General features: G+C 45.7%; 3 non-coding genes and 1 pseudogene across 3 annotated transcripts; 2 read left to right on the plus strand and 2 right to left on the minus strand.

The window, feature by feature from the left end:
• The first annotated feature begins 1,219 nt into the window (after positions 1–1,219).
• Positions 1,220–1,292, plus strand: TRNAR-ACG. Its single transcript has one exon. It is a non-coding gene; the product is annotated as a tRNA-Arg (tRNA).
• A 2,889-nt stretch (positions 1,293–4,181) lies between these two features.
• Positions 4,182–4,653, minus strand: LOC111525988 (annotated as a pseudogene).
• A 58-nt stretch (positions 4,654–4,711) lies between these two features.
• Positions 4,712–4,794, minus strand: TRNAS-CGA. The gene has a single exon. It is a non-coding gene; the product is annotated as a tRNA-Ser (tRNA).
• Positions 4,795–6,902: 2,108 nt separating this feature from the next.
• On the plus strand, positions 6,903–6,979 carry TRNAL-CAG. The gene has a single exon. It is a non-coding gene; the product is annotated as a tRNA-Leu (tRNA).
• The last annotated feature ends 5,046 nt before the right edge of the window (positions 6,980–12,025 follow it).

Consider the following 12,025-nt stretch of genomic DNA (forward strand, 5'->3'; position numbering starts at 1 on the left):
CTTCTCCTTCTCCTTCTCCTTCTCCTTCTCCTTCTCCTTCTCCTTCTTTTAAATAAGACGGAGACTCGCTCTCTCGCCCAGGCTGGGGTGCAGTGGCACGATCTTGGCTCACTGCAACCCCCGCCTCCCGGGTTCAAGGGATTCTCCTGCCTCAGTCTATTGAGTAGTTGGGATTGCAGGCGCGCGCGACCACTCCCGGCTAATTTTTGTATTTTTAGTAGAGATGGGGTTTCATCATGTTGGCCAGGCTGGTCTCCAGCTCCGGACCTCGGGTGATCCGCCCGCCTCGGCCTCCCAAAGTGAGGGAATTACAAACGTGAGCCACCGCCCCCTTGTGTCTATTGTACTTGTGAAAGCTTCATTAATTTATGCATTCGGTTCATCTGCTCATGCATTAAATAATTTCATTTTTAAAAAACCTACTTGTGTTGGATACCGATGCTTTGTGTGGAACAGTAGTCAGTGATGCAAATACTTTTAAATTTTGAGATAATGAAAAAGAAAATGGAATACTTTACTGAGTTATACATCGTATGTTTTCCATTTCATTCTCCAAAGAACCATAACAAAAGAAACGCAACCAAAGAATCATTACAGAGGAAATAATTTCATACTTTATGCAACAGAAAAGACATTAAGAAACATCTCCCAGGCCGCGTGCGGTGGCTTACACCTGTAATCCCAACGGTTTGGGAGGCAGAGGCAGGTTGATGACTTGAGGTCAGGAGTTCGACACCAGCCTGGCCAACATGGTGAGACCCTGTCTCTACTAAAAACACAAAAAATTAACCTGGCGTGGTGGCGCGCGCCTGTGATCCCAGCTCCTCGAAAGGCTGAGGCAGGAGAATCGCTTGAACCGGGGAGGCGGAGATTGCAGTGAGCCGAGATCATGCCACTGCACTCCAGCCTAAGTGACAGAAGGAGACTCCATCTCATAAAGAAAAAAAAAAAAAAAAAAAAAAAAAACGAAGCGGGCACATCAACGAAAAAAATGTGAACGACAGTAACTCTATTACGTCCATGATGTTCCAAAGCAGAAAATTTCTTTATAAATATAAATATCTGAAGGGAGTGAAACTTGTTTAAATTGACCACAAAGAAAATCGCGCTTTGCCAGAATCCGCAGTCTTGTTCAATGTGTGCCTGGTTGCATTGCAAATCTACTATTTTCTTAGGGATCCTAACGAAGAACAGATAATCGTCATTTTTTTTTGTCGACGGGCCAGTGGCGCAATGGATAACGCGTCTGACTACGGATCAGAAGATTCTAGGTTCGACTCCTGGCTGGCTCGGAAACTACTTTTTCCCCCCAGTCTCCCAGGCTGTGTAGTGCAATGACGCAATTTCGGCTCACTACAACTTCCGCCTCCGGGGTTCAAGCAATTCGCTTGCCTCAGCCTCCCGAGTAGCTGGTATTACAGGCGCCTTCCACCACGCTCGGATAATTTTTGTATTTTAAGTAGAGACGGGGTTTCACCATTTTGGCCAGGCTGGTCTCGAATTCCTGACCTCAAGTGATCTGCCTGCCTCTGCTTCCCAAGTGCTGGGATTACAGGCGTGAGCCACCGCGCCCGGCATTTTTTTGTTTTTGTTTTTGTTTTTAAAGAAAAATATATTCCTGTCTGTTTTCCTTTTTTTCTTTTTTTTTTTTTTGAAATGGAGTTTTGCTCTTGATGACCAGGCTGGAGTGCAATGGGGCGATCTCGGCTCACCGCAACCTCCGTCTCCTGGGGTCAAGCGATTCTCCTGACTCAGCCTCCCGAGTAGCTGGGATTACAGGCATGCGCCACCCACGCCTGTCTAATTTTGTATTTTTAGTAGAAATAGGGTTTCTCCATGTTGGTCAGGCCGGATTCGAACTCCCGACCTCAGGTGATCCGCCCACTTCAGCCTCTCAAAGCGCTGGGATTACAGGCGTGAGTCACCGCGCCTGGCCTTTCTGTGTGTTTTCTAATTAAAGACAGAAACAGGGCCGGACGTGGTGGCTCACGCCTGTAATCCCAGCACTTGGGGAGGCCGAGGCAGGCGTATCACGAGATTAGGAGATGGAGACCATCCTGGCTAACACGGTGAAACCCCATCTCTACCGAAAATACAAAAAAATTAGCCCAGCGTGGTGGCGGGCGCCTGTAGTCCCAGCTACTTGGGAGACTGAGGCAGGAGAATGGCGTGAACCCGGGAGGCTAAGTTGTAGTGAGCCGAGATCACGCCACTGCACTCCAGCCTGGGCGACAGAGCAAGACTCCGTCTGCAAAAAAGACAGAAACAGGTTCTTAATGTCCTTTGGAAGAAAATTGATCTGATTTGGCTCTTCACCTTGCCCGTACTGCTGCACAGCACAATCCTGAACTTTAAGTCTGGTTTAATGTTAAGCATCAAACTGAAATTTGAGAGACCTTAAGTCTCTTCGGAAATTGCTTTTTTTTTTTTCTTGAGACGCACTCTGGCACTGTCTCCCAGGCTGGAGTGCAGTGGCGCCATCTCAGCTCACTGCAACCTCCACCTCCCGGGTTCAAGTGATTCTTCCATCTCAGCCTCCCGAGTAGCTGGGATTACAGGCACGGGCCACCATTCCCGGCTAATTTTTGTATTTTTAGTAGAAACGGGGTTTCACCATGTTGGCCAGGCTGGTTTCGAACTTCTGGCCTCAGGTGATCCGCCTGCCTTGGCCTCCCAAAGTGCTGGGATAATAAGCGTGAGCCACCGCCCCATTGTGTCTATTGCACTTGTGAAAGTTTCGTTAATTTATGCAGTCGGTTCATCTATTCATTCATTAAATAATTTCATTTTTTAATATACTTGTGTTGGATACTGATGCTTCATGTGGAACAGTAGTCGGAGACCCAAATACTTTTAAATTTTGAGATAATGTAAAAGAAAATGGAATAAAATACATTCTTGGGGTATACATCATATGTTTTCCATCTCATTCTCCAAAGAATCATAACAAAAGAACCATAACCACAAAACCATTACAGATGAAATAATTTCAGACTCTATGCAACAGAAAAGATTTTAAGAAACATCTCCCAGGCTGGGCGCAGTGGCTCACGCCTGTAATCCCAGCACTGTGGGAGGTTGAGGCGGGCGGATCACCTGAGGTCAGGAGTTCAACACCAGCCTGGCCAACATGGTGAAGCCACGTCTCTACTGAAAACACACAAAAAATTAGCCGGGCGTGGTGGCACATGCCTGTAATCCAGCTCGGGAGGCTGAGGCAGGAGAATGGCTTGAACCTGGGAGGCGAAGTTTGCAGTGAGCCTAGATAGCGCCATTGCTCTCCAGCCTGGGCAACAAGGGTGATATTCCGTCTCAAAAAAAAAAAAAAAAAGAAAGAAAGAAAGAAAGAAAAGAAAAAAGAAAAAAGAAAGAAAAGAAACATCCCCCTTCCCCAAATTAGGTAAAATTGATGTAGCAATTCAATAAAGGTAAACATTTTGACTGGGCACAGCGGCTCACGCCTGTAATCTCAGCACTTTGGGAGGCCTAGGCGGGAGGATCGCTTAAGCCCAGGACTTCGAGAACAGCCTGGGCAACATAGCGAGACACGGTGCTGCCACCCCCCCGCCCTGCCAGTCTCAAAAGGAAAAAAAAAAGGTAAACATTTTAAGAACAAAATTCATTTAACAACCTAGAAACTTGGAGTTAATATAATTATGAAGTTAAATTATAAGTCATCATTAAATTGGCTAAATATTATTTAAGGACTCAATGTAGGCGAAATAGGCTCGTGAAAATGCAAAAGTATTTATAAACGGGGGTGGGTGGTCCTCTCCTCTGAAAGTGAGAAGCTCAGGAGTTTTGGGCCCCATTGCAGCCACAGTGCACAGAGCCTTTATCCCGACTCTTTCCTTGTAGCCTTGGCCAAGTTGTGTATCCTCCTTTTGTCTCAATTTCCTCATTTCTACTCACTGCTTTTTTTGTTTGTTTGTTTGTTTGTTTTTGGACAGAAAGTAGGATTTATGGTGAGTATTAAGAGGAGGCAGCACAGTGGAAGCCCTCATGAGTGCAAGGCGCACCCTTGTCCAGAGGGCCAAGATCCGGATGTAACTGACCCCACAACCATCTGGGATGAGCCGCTTCTCAGCCACCATGTCTTCAAATTCATTCGCATTGAACTTGGTGAACCCCCCCCCCCCCCCTTCTTTGAAATGTGGACCTTCTGGCGGCCAGGGAACTTGAACTTGGCCCTGCTTAGGGCCTCAATCACATGCTCCTTGTTCTGCAGCTTGGTGCGGATGGACATGATAACTTGGCCAATGAGAATCCTGGCCACAGTGCCCTGCGGGCTTTCCAAAGGCACCTCTCATACCCGTTTGGAGCCTGTCAGTCCCAGCACAGGACAACATCTTGTTGATGCAGATGACGTGGAAGGGGTGCAGCCGCCCTCGGATATGAAAGTCATTTTTGCCACAACTTTTTGCCATGTACTTACTGACACAAATTTGGGCAGCCACCAGGGCTTCAGAGGAGAGAAGCTCATATTCATCTGACACCATGTGGCCACAGAGCGGAAACTCATTCCACTTTTGCTTGCTTCCGCCCCGGGTCAAAGATGGGAATCTTGGCCTGAGGGGCTCCTCAGCAAAAGCAAGACTTCGGGTACAGCTTGTTTTTACAATACTGGTAACAACCAGCGGGACGGCGGCCCATGGCGACACCAGAAAGACTGAGAGTCACAGCAGTTTGTGATTGAGAAAAAAAGTAGAAGCGCTGTGAGCAGGATTTGAACCTGCGTGGGGAAGACCCCATTGGATTTCGAGTCCAACACCTTAACCACTCGGCCATCACAGCCATCTAGGGGACTATTTATGCATCAAAAACACAAATGCGTAGGGCCCTGCGCGCTGTAATTCTCGCTGCTAGCCTGTCTTGTTTATTTGTATGTGGGGCTGTGGGGCTGCAACTGTTTACTTTCAAGTGATGCCTGCATATTGTGCAGAACATCTATATACCATTCTTGAGTATTTTCTTCTTTTTTCTTCTTCAGTCAACTGGTCATTTAGAACTCTTATGAGGCCATAGATGTAGATGCGCGCGCGCGCGCACACACACACACACAGAAAAGGCAATGTAGCAAGAGTAGATGCCATGAACATCTGTGCCACTTCCTCATGCAACCTGTTTGCGCCTTTAGGACCTGCTCAAGCTTTATCGAATACATCCCATTTCCATTTGATAATGAAATGCTGCTGTGCATGTCTAAATTTATGTCTTGGTAACACATACTATCCAGTTCAAGATCTGCACCTGATCTGAGGCCATATGGTAATGTGGTGGCATGTGGCCAAGCATTCAAACTGTACTAAGAACCTGGTAGCAAACTAAAAGCTATTTGTCGAAAGAAGAGTAGTTACCCACAGAGGATGGCATAACTTTGCTCTGAAATTCTGAAGTTCTGTGCTGTGATTCACCTGTAGAAATTTGCCACAGCCTCCAGATAACATCCCTCTTCTTCGACGCTAAGCAAGATCAACTCTTCTGGTTCTTATGGTCCCAGTGGCAGAGTCGCATGAGCTGCAACGTGGTCCTGTAGCAGAACGTTCTAGGACCCCCACTCAAAACTGGGATAACTCAAAACTGGGATATTTTCAGGTTACTTGATAAATCGTTTGGTGTAGTGTGTCCAAATGTTGCCTCCCAAATCCAAAGAGTTCTACTCAGTATTGTACCACTTTCTTTTTTTTATTTTTTAATTTTAATTTTAATTTTTTTTGAGACAGAGTCTCACTCTGTCGCCCAGGTTCACTGCAAGCTCCGCCTCCCGGGTTCATGCCATTCTCCTGCCTCAGCCTCCCAAGTAGCTGGGACTACAGGCGCCCGCCACCACGTCTGGCTAATTTTTTTGTATTTTTTTTTTTAGTAGAGACAGGGTTTCACTCTGTTAGCCAGGATGGTCTCTATCTCCTGACCTCGTGATCCGCCCGCCTCGGCCTCCCAAAGTGTTGGGATTACAGGCGTGAGCCACCGCGCCCCGCCACCACTTTCTTAATAAGGAAAGGTATCAGATGCAGCAACTCATAATGCTTCAGACAACTGGACCCCTAGAAATTTCACTGAGGTAGTAAGGCTCTGATTTTTTGTGAGGTTTATTTCCCACCGTCTGGCATACAAATGTCTTACCGATGTTATAGAGTAGTTGCTACCTTTTTGTCACTAAAAATATAATTAATGTAAGAGACCAGTATGGTGTTCTATAGAACGGTAAGGTGATAAAGGTCCCTGTGAACTAGTTGGTGACATGGGATTAGACACTCAATATACCCCCGAGATAGTGAGACAGTCAGGTGGGAGGGGGTTCCTGGATTCCAACCAGCCTGCCCAGTGAGGTGGAGCCTCAGAAAGTTCATGACGTGTGCAGCTGGGAGGAGCCTGACCCCTCCTCTTCCTATGTGGAACCTGGGATTCCAACTGCTGGGCGGGAAGTGGAAGCGTTCTAGTGGAGCAGAGTTGGTGGTGTTCTCTACATGTTTCATCTACTTCCCAATATTTTCCAGAAGCCATGACTATTTCTAGTTAATTGACGTCAAACAAAATGATGAGAGCAGCTGTGGCAGAAAGTGCTAATGGCCTCCAATCATCTCCTGGTCTCACTCAGGTCGTTCATGGTTTTCCCAAAAGTCGCCAAGATATGACTATCCGGGTGGGTTGTGCAGATAAAGTAACGTGCACAGACAACATAGGGAGGTCTTGAAATAAAATTCTCCAGCATTCTGTTCTAACTTTCCATGTTTGAAATTTGTGCGGGAATTGGAGTCCTGGGGAAGCTTGGTTATGAATTGCTTTTGTTTTCGAAAACAGTAAAAGGAGAGAACTGCACCACGACGATCATTTTCCAGACACACATATAAGGAACAGTCCAGGCCCTGCAGCAAAGCCCTCTTAGAACCCTCGTAGAGGTTGTTTCCGTAGTGTAGTGGTTATCACGTTCGCTTCAGACGCGAAAAGTCCCTGGTTCGAAACCGGGCGGACTGTAACAGGTCGCAAAGATTTTTTCTACTCCAAAAAATATGTATGGTCACGTTGAAAACAGGAAATGTCCGTACGGCCGAGTGGTTTCGCCTCTGTAAAACAGTTTTCCCCCTCTCCCTATCACTTCTGCGGGGCTTCCTCTTGGCCTAAAAGGGGTCATTGGAAGAGTGTTGCCACAGAAAGGAGCGGGGTCACGGGCAATGGTTGTTACTTATTTTCGGAACCTGGATTTCTAACAACAGCTCCGCCTTTAAGCGAAGTGGCGACTACCCGGGCGGTGACTAGCCCGCCATCCAGCAATTTATCTCTTGCTGGATAAATATTTTCTTTTTTCTTTTTCTTTTTCTTTTTTTTTGAGACGGAGTCGCGCTCTGTCGCCCGGATCTCAGCTCACTGCAAGTTCCGCCTCCCGGGTTGACGCCATTCTCCTGCCTCATCCTCCCGAGTAGCTGGGACTACAGGCGCCCGCCACCTCGCCCGGCTAGTTTTTTGTATTTTTTAGTAGAGACGGGGTTTCACCGTGTTCACTAGAATGGTCTCGATCTCCTGACCTCGTGATCCGCCCGTCTCGGCCTCCCAAAGTGCTGGGATTACAGGCTTGAGTCACCGCGCCTGGCCCTAGATAAATATTTTCAACCAAAATCTACTTACCGCCTGCATGGTGAGAGGGGAATGTTGCAGTGGGCGGGAGAGTGCTGGAGGATAATGCAAAGCACCTGTCCTTAAGAACTGACAAGGACCTCGGGCAGGTAGCAAGAAGTCTGTTTAGCCGGAATCCCCCTTATCCTTGATGCTTCCTCTTAGCCCAGGACGCAGGTGGCAGCGGGCTGCGATCTGAGGCTCTTCGCTTAACGACACTTACTAAATCATGGTAAGAGAGACTTTATTCAGGCCCATCATGGTAGGTAATAGGGTCCACAAAGGAGTCTTGCAGTAGAGAAGAGATTGGGCTCAACTCTGAACACTGCATGGACAAGTGGGAATTTATAGCCAAGGATCAGGGTGGTGGGTGATCAGTGGATGGAAAACTACTAAGAGGAAGCATCAGGGATAAGGGGATTCTGGCTAAACAGACTTAGCAGGATTCTTGCTGAAGACAGGCCAGGGCCATCAGAACTTACCTGGGGGATGGTGGAGGATGAGGAACCTGATCAGATATCGAGCGGGAGCAGATATCAAGGGTAGGGGATTCTTGCTACACTGTTATCAGGATTCTTGCTAAAACTGGTTTTACAAGGAATAGCACAGATGGGCCCAGAAGACTGACTAAAGTTTGACCAAATAATCTTTGTCAACCTCCACAACTGTGTGAACCTATGCCTTAAAATAAATATCTTTCTGTATATACACACCTCCTATTGGTTCTGTATCTCTGGAGAATCCTGATTAATACAACTGTTATTATTTTTTTAAAGTAGCTCTTCAAGAGATAGTAAATATCACCCAATGCAATTTCAACAGCAGCATTCCAATCTAAGTGGTTTAAAAGGAGTTTCGGCCGGGCGCCTTGGCTCATGCCTGTAATCCCAGCACGTTGGGAGGCCCAGATGGGTGGATCACCTGAGGCCAGGAGTTCGAGACCAGCCTGACCAACATGGTGAAACCCTGTCTCTACTAAAAATACAAAAAATCAGCCCAGCGTCGTAGCGCGTGCCTGTAATCCTACCTACACAGGAACGCTGAGGCAGGAGAATCGCTTGAACCTGAGGGACAGAGGTTGCAATGAGCCGAGATCGAGCCACTACACTCTTTAGCCTAGGTGACAGAGCAAGATGCTGTTTCAAAAAGAAAAAAAAAAAAGAAGAGTTTTGAACCTGCAGTTATTTGAGAAGAGTGTCCTATGAAGAAGACTATGACAAGTATCAGAGGAGTGGAAAGAAAGTCAGGACAACTGATGTCACAGAAGCCAAAGGAGTGGTTTTGGAATAAACAATAGTAGAGGTAATTCAAGCAAACGGTCAGAAATGCAAACACTACATAGGAATTTGTTGTGAAAAGCTCTGGATCTATAGTTATGAATAAAACAGAGTTCCTGTTTTGGGAAGCTTTCTTGCAACCACCAAGTAAATAACTAAATAAGATAACTCAGATGATGGGGTTCAGAACGTGCTACCCCAAGATATGACATCTTGACATTTGACAAAACCACAGAAGCAAGTAGTTCACTCTCATCTTGCCCTAGCCCTTCTCCCCTAAAAAGCAGGTCATGAAATCTTCATTCCAAAGGTGTCCTTCCTATAACTGAAGGAAAGGAACATGTTTTTCTCTGAAGACACAGGGACACACAGAAGAACCTGAACAAGTAAGCCTTGCTAAGTTCCCCCAGTTTATTATCATTACATCATACCCTCTTTGTATAATTACACTTCTGCATAACTATCTTCTTTTTGTCAACCTATCATAAAACTACAAATGTTTCCCTGTTTCTTTGGGTCTTCATTTCTAGTCTCTCATATCACACAAAACTTATGTTAAATACACTTGTATGCTTTCCTGTTGTTTAATCTGTATTTTGTTATAGAGGCCTCCGCCATGAACTTGGTGAGAAAAGATGTTGTTTTTCTCCCCTGCATAGGCCATAAGGATAATATTTTAAAACCCGATAGCTTGCAGAGGATGAAGTTTAGCCGTCTTTCTTTCTGGCAGCTGTATACTAACTTTGCAGGGTGAAGGAAGAGTGGGCTTCCTTTGCTAAACGACTCTTTGGGCTTATTAAAAATGTTTTAAGGCCAGGCACAGTGGCTCACGCCTGCAATCTCAGCACTTTGGGAGACCGAGGGCGGTGGATCACCTGAGGTCAGGAGTTCAAGACCAGCCTGGCTGGCCAGCATGATGAAACCTTGTCCCTAATTAAAATACAAAAATTAGCTGGATGTGGTGGTAGATGCCTGTAATCCCAGCTACTCAGGAGGCTAAGGCTAAAGAATCGCTTGAACCTGGGAGGTGGAGGTTGCAGTGAGATGAGATTATGACACTGCACTTCAGCCTAGGCGACAGAGCGAGACTCCATCTCAAAAAATAAAAATTAAACTTAAAATGTTGTAAGTACTTTGACCTTAAAGTAAAAAGCTGTAAGTGTCTATGTGTTTCCACTAGTTTTGATCCTGCTAATTTCTGGATTGTATAAATGGATAAGTATAAGAGAAAAATCCCCACAGTCTTCTGACAAATAACTGTCTTCAGAAATGACTCACAAAAGGAGTAATCAGCATTACGGACCAACAAAATAAGAAAGAAAAAACTGCTTAAGATGTCTTCTTTTGTGTGATAAATGTTTTGCCTAAAAATTAGAAAACTGGGCAAATGTAAAACGTAAAATACATTTGAAAATATGTCTTCAAGGCTGGGCATGATGGTTTACACCTATAATCCCAGCACTTTGGAAGTCGACGCTGGCAGATCGTTTGAGCTCAGGAGTTTAACACCAGCCTGAGCAACATGGCGAAACCCTATCTCTACAAAAAATTAGCTGGATGTGGTGGCGTGCCCCTGTAGTCCCAGCTACTTGGGAGGCTGAGGGGGAAAGATCACTTAAACCTGGGAGTTGGAGGTTGCAGTGAGCCGAGATCGCTCCACTGCCCTCCAGCCTGGGTGACAGAATAAGACTGGGGCTGGGGGAGGGGGGGGGGGAAAGAAAGAAAAAAGAAAAAGTCATCATATTTAAAAAGAATTAATGAAAATAGAATGAGACAATATCAGACTACCTTAAATCTCTCTTTTTAAAAGGTATTGTCAGGAAGTGACTATTTTCATGTTCTGCACAGTTTGGCTTTCTGGGCAAGGGAAATTTACACATTAGTGAATGTCTTGGTTTCCCTAGACCAATTTGCTTCTCACATTCCAAAAGTGTTATCTCATTCGAAGGATAATAAAATTTCTCTCTCCTAGAACCATGGAGACATTTTCAGGCTTATAAACATGGAGATTGCTTGTCTTTCACTCTGGAGACATTTACATCCCAAGAGTATGAATCCTGAGAGTTTTCTTCTCTCTTTTTATAAGAATTTGTTTAAGGCCAGGCTAGGTGGCTCCTGCCTGTAATGCCAGCCCTTTGGGAGGGCGAGGCGGGCAGATAACCTGAGGTCAGGAGTTTGAGACCAGCCTGGCCAACATGGAGAAACCCCATCTCTGGTAAATACACAAAAATTAGCTGGGCATGGTGGCAGACACCTTTAATCCCAGCTACTCGGGAGGCTGAGGCAGGAGAATTGCTTGAACCCAGGAAGTGGAGGTTGCAGTGAGCTGAGATCTTTGCATTGCACTCCAACCTGGGCAACACCAGCGAATCTCCGTCTCAAAAAAATAAAAATAGGCCAGGCGCAGTGGCTCACGCCTGTAATCCCAGCACTTTGGGAGGCCGAGGCGGGAGGATCACGAGGTAAGGAGATCTCCATCTTACTAAAAACACAAAAAAATTAGCCGGGCGTGGCGGCGGGCCCTTGTAGTCCCAGCTACTCGGGGAGGCTGAGGCAGGAGAATGGCTTTAACCCTGGAGGTGGAGCTTGCAGTGAGCAGAGATCGCGCCACTGCACTCCAGCCTGAGTGAGAGAGAGAGAGACTCCGTTTCAAGAAAGAAAGAAAAAGAAAGAAAGAAAGAGAGAGAGAAAGAAAGAAAGAAAGAAAGAAAGAAAGAAAGAAAGAAAGAAAAAGACAGCACGAAAAAGAAAACTGCAGACCAATACACCTTATCTACATAGATACAACAATCCTCAACACAATATTATCAAATAGAATACAGTAATACATAAAAAGAATTATACACTATACTATGACTGTTATTGGCTGAACTGTGTTCTCCCAAAATTTATATTCTGAAGTCTTAACTCCCAGTTCCTTAGAATGTGAATATATGTGGAGGTAAGATCTTTAAAGAAGTTATTAAAGTAAAATGAGGGAATATGGGTAAGCTCTAATACAACATTACTGGTGTCTTTATAAGAAGAGATTAGGGGCCGGGCGCGGTGGCTCATGCCTGTAATCCTAGCACTTTGGGAGGTCGAGGCGGGCGGATCACGAGGTCAGGAGATCGAGACCATCCTGGCTAATATGGTGA

This window comes from Piliocolobus tephrosceles, chromosome 5, assembly GCF_002776525.5.
Source record: "Piliocolobus tephrosceles isolate RC106 chromosome 5, ASM277652v3, whole genome shotgun sequence".
In the NCBI taxonomy this organism is placed as follows: domain Eukaryota; kingdom Metazoa; phylum Chordata; class Mammalia; order Primates; family Cercopithecidae; genus Piliocolobus; species Piliocolobus tephrosceles.